General features: G+C 49.1%; 1 long non-coding RNA gene across 1 annotated transcript in view; it reads right to left on the minus strand.

Annotated features, from left to right (window-relative positions):
• Positions 1 to 11,165, minus strand: part of LOC144100642 (uncharacterized) — an 82,395-nt gene extending 71,230 nt beyond the window's left edge. The window contains exon 1 of the long non-coding RNA XR_013307773.1: positions 11,065 to 11,165. This is a non-coding gene — a long non-coding RNA (uncharacterized LOC144100642). The remainder of the gene's footprint in view (positions 1 to 11,064) is intronic.
• Between the last annotated feature and the right edge of the window lie 581 nt (positions 11,166 to 11,746).

The raw sequence follows: 11,746 nt of genomic DNA on the forward strand, positions 1-11,746 counted from the left end.
ATCGGGTATCAAATATCATGGTGATATCCTCGGATATCGTACTGACTAGCCCAGTGATGCGTGCCTTTCTATTTACTGACGCGGTGGCGCCCTCCAGTGATCAATAACGTCACATGGTGTTCAAATCATTTGAAGCTGCGAGGATGAAGAACCACGCACGTTTCATGAGTTCTACATCGATCGGGTGTTAGGATGAAAGTCTGTCACATATTCCTCCAACTATCCCTGTCCTGGAGCAGCTGCGGCTACCTTAGCCCTTCAAACTTGCTAATCTCATCCGCCCACCCGACCTTCTGAAGCCTCCTCCTAGGTTTGCCTTCTTGTGGAATCCACTCCGTTACCCTAAGCGACCGTCTGTTACCTTGCCTTCGAATTACGTCCTTCTCATTTACATCTCTCCTTATTGATTTCGACTAAGATATCATTAATCTACTTTTGTTCCCTCATCCACTCTGCCAACTTGCTGTCTCTTAACGTTACACCTATCATTTTCCTGTCCATACCTGGCTGTGTTGTTTTCAACTTAGGTTGAGGCCTTTCCATTAACCTGCGCGTTTCTGCCGTATATGTGAGCACTGGCAAAATACAACTCTTCTAAATTTTACTCCTGACGGGGACTAGCAAACTTTTTCCTACATGGATAGCCGTAAGTGATGCTGCCTTCTCGTAGAACGGCGTCGCTATCGGAGCTGTATGTCACAACGGAAAACGCCTGCTGCATCCTCTTTTCCAATGGGAATGCTGTCTATAGAGAAGGGGGTGCGGAAGCGCCCTCAAGATTTGATTTGTACAGCCATGAGACCAAGACAGGCCGCTGTAAAACCTATCGGCAGCCTGCCCAAGGTAGCCAGTATCTAGACTCGCTTGCACACACTGGGAAGCGTCTGAAAGGGATCTCTGGCACGCGTTAAAACAGAGGCTTCAGAGGTGTGTTGTTTGAGTCTACTGGAGGTTGGGGCTTTATCATTCCCGCCACTTGGCTGAACAACCTGCTGTAACATCTTCTTGACCCCCCCCCCCCCGACTTTCCTCATATCTCGCCTCCGCTCGCTCCTGTACAAGAGGAAAATTCTTTTTTCGCCAGGACACACGCTCAGTGACCCTGCTGCGCGTCTTCTCTTTTTTATGAATAGAAGAGATAGAAAGTAACTATTTCCGGTAACCTGAGTGAATTTCACGGGGTTTAGAACTAAGCGGTCAAGAATATAGTGTCTGTCTTCGCACAAGGCCAGAAGGAAAAACGCGACCGCGGTGGCCGCGTTTCGATGGAGGTGGAGACACGGGAGAGGCCTTTGCACTGCAGTGGGTGTAGTCAGGCTGATGATGATGACGAAGATGGAACGCGATGTCAGCGCACATTAAAGATCCCCAGGTGGTCGAAATTATTATCCGGAGACCTCCACTATGACACCTCTTTCCTCCTTTTTTCGCTCAGTCCCTCTGTTGGGGACGAGGGGTCCTTGAGTGAGCTGACTCTTTCAGCGCCGCAGGTCCCTTCTCCGAATGACGTTGTTGGACTTGGTTATGAAGGAAACTGTACAGGGGGTTTATTTTACATTATTTACAAGATTTTGGAACCCATTGGAGGGTGATGGGGGAAGGTCGGAGGATCTGAGAAGACCTGAGGATGATCGAGGATTCTTTCTCACGGCACTCGTCGTCCGGTTCAAAAAAGGGTCCGGTCCCTAGGATTCCCCAGGTTCGAGGAAGTCTTCGCCAGGTTGGGCGTGGCCTAACTTGCGTTGTCGTACACACACACACACACACCACTTCACATAGGGACACGCCCCCGTCACATGCCTCGCCGGAGAAAGAGGGTGCCGCTGGACAATCGCCCCCACCAGAGAGAGCGTTGTCTTCGCGTCCGAACGACAGTTCTCACGCTCCAGCCGGACACGTCTTCCGGGAAGTCCGAATGGGCGAGGCGCCGGCGAGCAGGCACAGTTGAAGGGGTGAGTCACCCCCAGCTCGGTTCTGGCGGTCGCTATCTGCCTCCGTGCCGCACGGTCGATCTTCCGGGAACAATGTTGTTTTCAAAAGGCAGTGGAATCCTCCGTCTCGAATCCAATAAACCACGCGAGGACCGGCCGTGGGAACCAAGATGCCTATCGCCGTGCAGGGACCCCGGCTGCAGGTGTCCTGGCCGAATACGCAGCTGAATCAGACCACCGGCTGTCGCCAGAAACCTTACAGCTCCTCCGCGGCCCGAAAAATCTCGAATGTCCAGCGTTGACGACCGCTGGGCAGGAAGAGATGAGATGGCGTCCGTGTTGGTCCCCTGGATTGCAATATCATCGCCCCCAAGGCAGAACCCAAAGCACCACCAACAAAGGAAAGCGCAGGTGGGACGTTCCAAACAGCAAAGCACTGCCCCACCCGCAAGCGCTCGGACTTCGCCAAAGAATCAGCAGGCTTCTTCCATTGGCAACAATACTTTAAAAAAAATTGTGTTCAAATTTGGGTTAATGTTGTGCCGACTGAGCGCGAAACATCTCCTTTTGAAACTGCCACAGCCGGATCACTCGGAACAAAGTAAAAAAAAACACTCACACAGGAGGAGATTCCTCTTAGTTCTCCCGCTTACATCAGTCTGCTCAAGCCATCAGCATTTCCGTGCAGTTTCCCCTTCTTATAACGCACCGAGAAATTGTACTGTTGGAGAGCCAGACTCTATCTGAGCAAGCGACCATTTTTGGGGGACATCTGTATCAGCCACGTTAAAGGACAATGGTCAGTCTCAAATACAAACTTTGCTCCGTACAGGTAACACGACAACTTCTGCGCTGTCCAAACTAAACACGCGCACTCTTTTTCGGAAGCTCTGTACGCTTCCTCTCTACTGGTCAGTTTGCGGCTGATGTACAGAACTGGGTGTTCTTCATGGTCGTAGCCAACTTGGCTTAAGACAGCACCCAGCCCTCTATCACTGGCATCACACTGGACTATGAACTCTTTCCCATAGTCAGGGGTCCTGAGCAAGGGTCGGGACACGAGTGCTTCCTTCAGGCTTTTGAAGGCGTTTTCTTTTTGGTTATCCCAACTTACGTTAGTAGGTGCTCTCTTTCGCAAGGCGTCAGTTAAGGGACTAGCCCGCTGTGAGTAGTTAGGAATATATCGCTGGTAGTACCCAACTAATCCCAAAAATGAGCGAATGTCCGTTTTCGTCCGTGGTTGCGGAAATGCTGCGATCGGGGCAATCTTTAATTCAGATGGGCTCCTAGTTTCTGGCCTACAACGTGACCCAAGTACGTCACCTGTGCGCAACCAAATCTACACTTTTCTGCCTTCAGTGTCAGTCCAGCCTGTCGTAAACTGGAAAACACGGTCCTTAGGTGTTCCAGATGCTCTTGCCAGGTTTCCGAAAAAATTGCCACATCGCCTATATAAGGGAGTGCAAAGCACTGCATGTCCTTCAGTACGATGTCCATGAGTTTCGAGAAGCTGTAGGGGGCATTCTTCAACCCAAAACTAAGCATTAAGGGTCGAAAGGTGCCCGCTGGGGAGATGAAAGCGGCATACCTGCTCGCGCTTTCTGAGAGGGGAACTTGCCAATATCCCCGTACGAGATCGAGGGTGGAAATGAATTTCGCGCCGCTCACCCTTTCTATCCTTTCCTCTATGTTGGGAATCGGGTATAGCTGATCCCTGGTAATTGCATTAAGCTTTCTATAATCCACGCAGGGACGAGGATCTTTCCCTGGGGCCTCAACAAGAATTAGCGGTGAGGTATAGTCACTTTCCGCTGGCTCTACAACCCCTAACTCCAACATGCGCTGAATTTCCGCGTCCATTATTTCTTTTTGCCGCGGTGATACCCTGTAGGGTTTCGACCGTACCGGCTCATCAGAGGTGAGCTCGATTTCGTGTGTCAGGAGGTGTGTCTTTCCCGGGCGACTGCTAAATAGGTCAGCGAACTCGCTCAACAACTGCTTTAGCGTGTCGACCTGTGTCCCGCTTAGGAAATCTGCATTCACAGAGTGAGCCCGAATGTTTTCCACGTTGTCACTAGCGTCCGCACCTCCCTTCCAACCCTGACTCTCGCTGTCCAGCTCTTCTGGCTCATTTAGAGTCAGATTGACGATCCCGCTGCGTTCCACGAACGGCTTCATCAGATTGCAATAATAGATTCTCACCTGTTTTCCCCTGCCTGGAACCCTTAGCGCGTAATTCGTCTCCGAAAGTTTTTGCAACACTTCTACTGGACCATCCCAGTGAACTTCCAGCTTGTTTTTTCTCGATGGCCGGAGGATCATCACGCGATCGCCCGCGGTGAAACCTCGAAGGCGAGCGTTTTTGTCATAATAGACCTTGGCGGCCTCCTGGGCAGCTTTCATATTTCGATTTACTAATTCCCTCGTGTTGTTAAGGCGGTCCAGTAGCTTAAGCACGTACTCAACCACTGTCTGGTTCTCTCCTGTCCCTTCCCACATTTCTCTCAGCATTCGGAGGGGAGAGGGGAGGGCTCTTCCGTACACGAGTTCTGCTGGCGTAAACCCCGTAGCTTCGTGGGGGACTGTTCGTAAAGCGAAAAGTGTGGCCGGCAGACAATCCTCCCAGTCTGCTCTATGCTCATAACAAAGAGCGCGTAGCACCCGCTTCAGCACCGAATGCCATTTCTCTACACTGTTGGACTGCGGATGATACACCGAGCTGTGCAACAGTTTTATTCCGCATCTTTCTAGGAATGTGGTCGTCAAGGCGCTTGTAAAGACCGTCGCCTGATCGGCTTGGATTTCGGCCGGAAATCCTATTCTCGCGAACACTAACAAAAGGGCATCAACTATTTCTGTGGAGCTCAAGTCCTTCAACGGAATTGCTTCGGGAAATTTTGTGGCGGGACATAGCATAGTAAGCAAGTACTTATAGCCTGATTTCGTGTTAGGCAGAGGGCCTGCTGTGTCTATTACAAGCCGGCGGAAAGGTTCCGAGATCAATGGAACATTTTTCAGTGGAGCCTTCCATGTCTCTCCTGGCTTGCCCACGCGCTGGCACGCATCGCATGATTTTACGTAGCGTTCTGCATCTTTGAAACAACCCGGCCAATAATATTCCATTAATAGGCGCTCTTTTGTTTTAATGATTCCCAGATGTCCTGCCCAGCTATTTCCGTGGCAGAGACTCAGAATGTCCGCTCTGTATATTTCGGGAACGACCAGCTGATCAAATGTTTTGCCTTTTCTGTCCTGGTAGTGTCGGTATAGTAAGCCTCCCTTTTCATGCATCGTTATGTTGCGTCTCGCGATGCCCTCTTTAGCTGTAAGGTGCAGTCTTTCCAAAGTGGGATCCTGCTTCTGTTCTTTTGTTAGGGATTCCCTGTTCACCTGCAGAAGGCGATCAAAACTACGCGATGTTGGAGATAAAACGGATCCTTCAGCGTTTTCTGATTCCTCTACCGACTTAGTGGTTGAAGTCCCTCGTCGCTCATTATCTCGGTCAGCTGTCTGGCTTTCATTCCTCGTTGGTTCACTTCCCTCCTCATTTGATTGCAACGATATGCTGGCTGGTGCGTCTCTGGCTACCTGAGGTTCGGGAATATGACTTAGTTGAGATGCGAGCTGACGAGTTTTTGATCTTGTCAAAGCTTGTATCACCCCGCTTCCGAGTTTCTGGCCTCTCTTGCGTAGCAATTGGTCTGATCGATTCGAGAATAGGTAAGGATATTGAAGTGGCACGGCCTTCGAAACTGCGGCCTCAGTGATTAGCTCTCCAAACGGTCCACAAATTATTACTCTAGCTATTGGAAGGCATACACTGTGTTCTTCTACTGCCTGTTTTATCCACGAGACTTCTCCCGTAAAATCGTCCACTGACACGTAAGACGGGTGGACAACGTCCATCGTCGCGGCGCTATCACGAAGCACCCTGCACGGTTTCCCGTTAACGTGCAGCTCGTGCAGGTATGGCTTAAGGAGCTCTAGATTCTCGTCGTTATCCTCGACGCACGAGAACACCAAACGTTGCTTTGTACACTTGGCTGCAAAGTGCCCGACACCATTGCAGTTGTAGCAACGAGATGGCCTACTAGCCTCAAACTCTTTTTTCGCGGCTTTGTCTGCTCCCTGTCTCTTCGCCTGTTCTTCACGCTTTTCTGGCGCTACCTTCGTTGCCTCTGATTGCTCCGAACTTCTAGCACTTCGCGTCTTTCTGCTAGGCCCTTTATCTTGCATCGCGTTTCGAGCGTGTGACGCACCCTCTTCAGTGCTCAACCTTCTGCGCGAAACGTACTCCTCTGCTAGCTCTGCGCCCTTTCAACTGTGTCGACTTTTTCCCTGTCTTGAACCCACAGTTTCACCACTTGGGGAATGCTTCAGTAAAATTGCTCAAGGCAAAAACACTCAATGGTTTTGTCTCGGCTTTCATAAAGCTCGGCTCCTTTTAGCCACTCTAGCAGATTCGTCTTTAGTCCATACGCGAAATCCGGATAGCCCTCGCTATCGTTTTTCATTGCGTTCCTGAAGCGCTGTCGGAAACCTTCGACAGCCGGTACCTTTTTAGCAGGCTGGCTTTAACTTTTTCGTAGTCAGCTGCGTCTTATGTGCTAAGTCTCGCTATGACTTCAGCTACTTCACATGGCAAGAGTGTCAGAAGCCGTTGCGGCCATGTACTGCGAGCAAAGTTCTCCCTTTCGCAAGTTCTCTCAAAGTTTCCCAGGTACAATCCTATGTCCCTTCCACTTTCATAGGGCTGCATGAATCTGTTCATTCTATATGATTGTACATCGCTTGCTCTTTCAGGAGACCCGGCTCTCGTACTGTCGCCTTTTTTTCGATTTTCGCTTTCAAGCTGCAATCGCTTTAGATTTCTTTCTTCTTTTTCAGCTTCCCACTTTTGCCGTTCTTTCTCTTTTTCCCATTCCGCTTCCCTTTTTCTTTTTTCTTCCTGTACCAAATTCCACGTATCTACCAGCTGATCGTCATCTACGTGCTTTTGAAATGTCTTGCATATTTCAAGTTTTGTAATTTTTCCCTGTACTTCTATTGACAGTTCCTCGCATAACAACAGCAAATCCGACTTTGACAATTTCATAAGGTCCATGACAATGCTTTCTCCGCTTTGGCAATGCTATCTTCAAAATGTCGTGAGATTACCCTTTCTCAATTGCCATACACTTCCCAGTGATTCTAGATTATTCTCTCAAAATCTGAAGCCTGGCGAATCCTATAGCAAAATGCCGAAACGCTTACCGGTTGAGAAATCACGATGTCGCACAGTCCATCCCAGCTGCTGCCAACCAGTTGTTGGGAACGAGGGGTCCTTGAGTGAGCTGACTCTTTCAGCGCCGCAGGTCCCTTCTCCGAATGACGTTGTCGGACTTGGTTATGAAGGAAACTGTACAGGGGGTTTATTTTACATTATTTACAAGATTTTGGAACCCATTGGAGGGTGATGGGGGAAGGTCGGAGGATCTGAGAAGACCTGAGGATGATCGAGGATTCTTTCTCACGGCACTCGTCGTCCGGTTCAAAAAAGGGTCCGGTCCCTAGGATTCCCCAGGTTCGAGGAAGTCTTCGCCAGGTTGGGCGTGGCCTAACTTGCGTTGTCGTACACACACACACCACTTCACATAGGGACACGCCCCCGTCACATGCCTCGCCGGAGAAAGAGGGTGCCGCTGGACAATCGCCCCCACCAGAGAGAGCGTTGTCTTCGCGTCCGAACGACAGTTCTCACGCTCCAGCCGGACACGTCTTCCGGGAAGTCCGAATGGGCGAGGCGCCGGCGAGCAGGCACAGTTGAAGGGGTGAGTCACCCCCAGCTCGGTTCTGGTGGTCGCTATCTGCCTCCGTGCCGCACGGTCGATCTTCCGGGAACAATGTTGTTTTCAAAAGGCAGTGGAATCCTCCGTCTCGAATCCAATAAACCACGCGAGGACCGGCCGTGGGAACCAAGATGCCTATCGCCGTGCAGGGACCCCGGCTGCAGGTGTCCTGGCCGAATACGCAGCTGAATCAGACCACCGGCTGTCGCCAGAAACCTTACACCTCCTTTATTCCTTCCCTTAAGGCTCGGTTCAGGGTGTCCACCGAAATATGCGAGACGGTTAATGCATAGTTTACTTTTCTAAAAAAAAGAATTTTCAAATTTACATTTCATTCCTGGTAACCCCAATGTACTTGGCAAATGATAGGACACAATGCCAGATCAGGTGTTCTAGACATCATAGAACTTGAATTTGTTACGCGGTCTAGGACCTAGAGCCTTAGATTAGAAACACACTTAGGATGCAATTTCAGGAAGAGATGGTGGAACAGAAAATAAACTGCATGTCGTCAAACACGCATAGGAAGGCAGGAACCAAGCATGCACTACACACTGAGAATAGGACGTATTACGTACAGCACGCGCATGCACATACTTCCAAGCATGCAAGCACCGCAACGTTCCTAGGGCGGGGTTCTCTTTCGGCGTTCCGCGTGCTCCCAAAGTTTCTTGAAGCACTGGAGGAGGACATTACCCGGGAACGTACTTACACCGCTGTCTAGAGCATTTACCTTCTAGCTTTTTAAATGACTACCCCATAATAACGCGATAGCGTTAAGGAGATCGTGTAGCAGGAAAGCTGGTGTCGGCGTCGCCGGCGTTGGCCGTGAGCGAAAAATCGTCCCCCTCGCAATCCTCCTCCTCCTCCTCGTAATGTACCCCACTGCACCAACAGATAGAACGCGATGGCATTACGCCGCCGTTGCCCGAGTAGAGTTGGGCCCGGCTGCGAGGCTAGCGCGGGAGCGCTGTCGAAGGCTGCGCCCGACTAGAGTGGAGCCCTGCTGGGAGGCTAGTCCTGCCACCGCGGAGAGGGAGGCTAGCCGGCTCTCCCCCTCCTGCGAGCTCCCTCCCCATCGGGCTCTGCACTGCGTGGTATGCAGCTCCGCGCGTCCATTTCACCATACGTAGCAGAGCGATTTGACTAACGGGCAAGGCGTTCCGCCGAATTGGCGATGGCGTTTCGTGGACTCCCTGGCAGTGCTGCAACACGCTGTCGCGTTGCACTCTTAAAGGCGAAGCTAAGGCGTCCGCCAATTTTTGAGATTTGCTCCTCTCCTATCCTTTTTATCGGGCTCATTTTTTATCTGCTTCTCGTACCCCATTAATAAATTTTCCATCCTCACATAACTGCTATTAACATTATTAGCGTGCCTCTGTGCGCTGAGGGAATTACTGAGCGCTACATGTGCCCTCAGTGCCCTTGCCTAAATAAAGGGTGTGCACTGGGGCTGTAAGCAAACAGCTCGACAATTTAAGTTTTAATACTCGTTTGCTTTTAGCATGTCTGAACCCTGTAAGCCTCACTCGCTTCTGTTGCAGGTTTTAGATGCGGACATTTTTGTAGTATATTTTAATAGATCTGTGCGGACCATTAGCCTTGTTCTCGGCACTCGTTGACAGTAACTGCCTTTGTATCATAATAATACACGAGACCTGGACTAAGTGCCTGGACCAAGACGCCGGGCGTATAGTCCCTCGGGGGGCCGACTTCACACAGTACTACCTTCTTTCTTTGTTAAAGACAATTTCATGCGGAATTGCTCTCGGAGGCATAACAAAAGACCCCAAAAGTGCCTGATGCGGCTATGCCACTCAGAGTGCAGAGGCGGCACATTATGCAATCGTTTTGCAATAGAAACGCCAACCATACCGTCGCAAAATTGTAATTGCGCCAGAAACACTACCCTTAACACAATTTCTCCAGTTTTTTGCTAGGAAAAGGCAAATGTTGCTAAACGATGCGATAACGAAGTTCCCTTGTTGGTAAAGCTCTTCTTCCTTAAGTTTACATTGCGAGAATATTCGTAAATTAAACCAGGTAATGGTCAGGCTAATCGATAAAATCCAAAACTTTCACCTAATCGGTGCAGAAGAATTAAACAACAGATGGATGCATTAATTTTTCATAACCCTGAAATAGGCATTTTTTGCTCTAAATAATTATGATAATCGTCAGCTCGATTATCTCTTCTGCAGAACAAAGGCCGCTCCCAACGCCCGCTAATTACCTGTCTTGACACTGCTGCATCCACATGTACCTGAAATTTTTCCTATTTCATCTGCCCACCTTGCTTTCAGGCCTCCTTCTTTCATGCAAAACACTCTTTTTACCATAGAGTCAGGAGTGGGAAAAGCCACCATGGGGCACAACCAACTAGTCGTACTCAGATTCTGACTTCTCTGTTACCATAACAGGCTACCCTTTATCTAATCGCTTCATCTGTTGTCTCTTAGCTGTTCGCTGCCACGCCCCATCCAATTATTATTCTGGATTTCCGTTAGGATATGATCAAATTCGGTATGTTCTTTAATGCACATCCCTCTTATTCTTTACCTCGTGGCTACCCCGTATCGTTTTTCATTCCTCTTGCCGCTGTCCTGTCCTCAATCATTGACCAAACAAACACTTATATACAACACAGGAAACAAAAATTACGAGACACTTTGGCAACTAATGTGTTGAGAGGCGAAAGCCTACCATACTGTGAAAATTTTCACTATGCCGTGACGACTTCCGGTGGATGTGACGTCGCACCATTTCCGTGGCTATATCGATATCCAGACTATACATCTTTCGGGGATCTTAAGGATTAATTAAGCTTAAATACACGTTTCCCCATCTAAGCTAGTTGACACAAATCCGACGTTTTTCTGACCATTCTGTGACAATTTTCACTATGCCATGACGACTTCCGGTGAATGTGACGTCACATTGTTCCTGTGGCTATATTGACGTGCGCGCTATTTCGAAACAATTTTGACATTCCTGACTATAATTAATTAACTAATTACTCTACGGTCATCAAACGTGGCTTCTAGGTTAATTTTTCCTCCTCTGTCTGAAGCAACAATTGGTTTTCTCGTATCTATTTTTTAGTTACCGAGTTAACACGTGTGACACCCTCTGTTAACGGACGGAAGACAGTATGAGCCATTAAAGGCTTTCGCCTTAACAAAAGCTGACTGCACAGAAAAAAATCATATCTAATTCTTAGAAGGCGTATAGTTCTTTGAATTCCCTCTCTCTTTTTTTGTTTGTAGAGCTCTGATTCCGTAAGTTTAAATTGGGAGAATAGTCACGTAGTGTTGACGGCAGTCCGGCGATCAGGAAGATAGCGAAAACAGCGTCTGAAAGAAACTGTTTATTGTCCAGAGCTGCGCCCACAATAGACTGAATTACTCGGCGGCGGCGTAGCAACAAGCGAGCTCGGCGGTCGTCGAACACAATGCCTCATATCTATTGGCTGCGCTCAATTTAAAGCCGACAACGACCTTTCGATATACGGCGTGCAAAGTTTCCGCAGCAGTCTGGAATGACGAAGAATCGGCTCCGCCTGGGTGCGATCAATCGGGATAAATCTGATCGCGTCTTGCATCACAAACACAGCGATAAAGCCGGCTACCGGCAGCTTTGATGAACGAACAAACATCGAAAGCTTTGCGTCAATATTCGTGAATGAAACCGGGTTATGGTTAGCCTAATGGTTAGCCGTTTACGAGCAGCTTTTACCCACAACCGCCTCCATCATCCCAATGGAAATAAAGAATATTATTATTATTCCTAATCGCCAAAAATTCATAATTTACATCTGATCGGTGCATGATAATTAAACAAGATGGATGCAGTATTTCTGAATCTCGCAAAAGCCTTAGATAAGAGTTCCCCTCATTAAATTCATCGATATGCTTTACGATGCCGAAATCACTTCTGCCGCCGCGCTGGATGAGCGGTTATGGCGCCCGGCTGCTGGCCCGAAAGACG

Source organism: Amblyomma americanum, chromosome 8, assembly GCF_052857255.1.
Source record: "Amblyomma americanum isolate KBUSLIRL-KWMA chromosome 8, ASM5285725v1, whole genome shotgun sequence".
Lineage (NCBI taxonomy): Eukaryota > Metazoa > Arthropoda > Arachnida > Ixodida > Ixodidae > Amblyomma > Amblyomma americanum.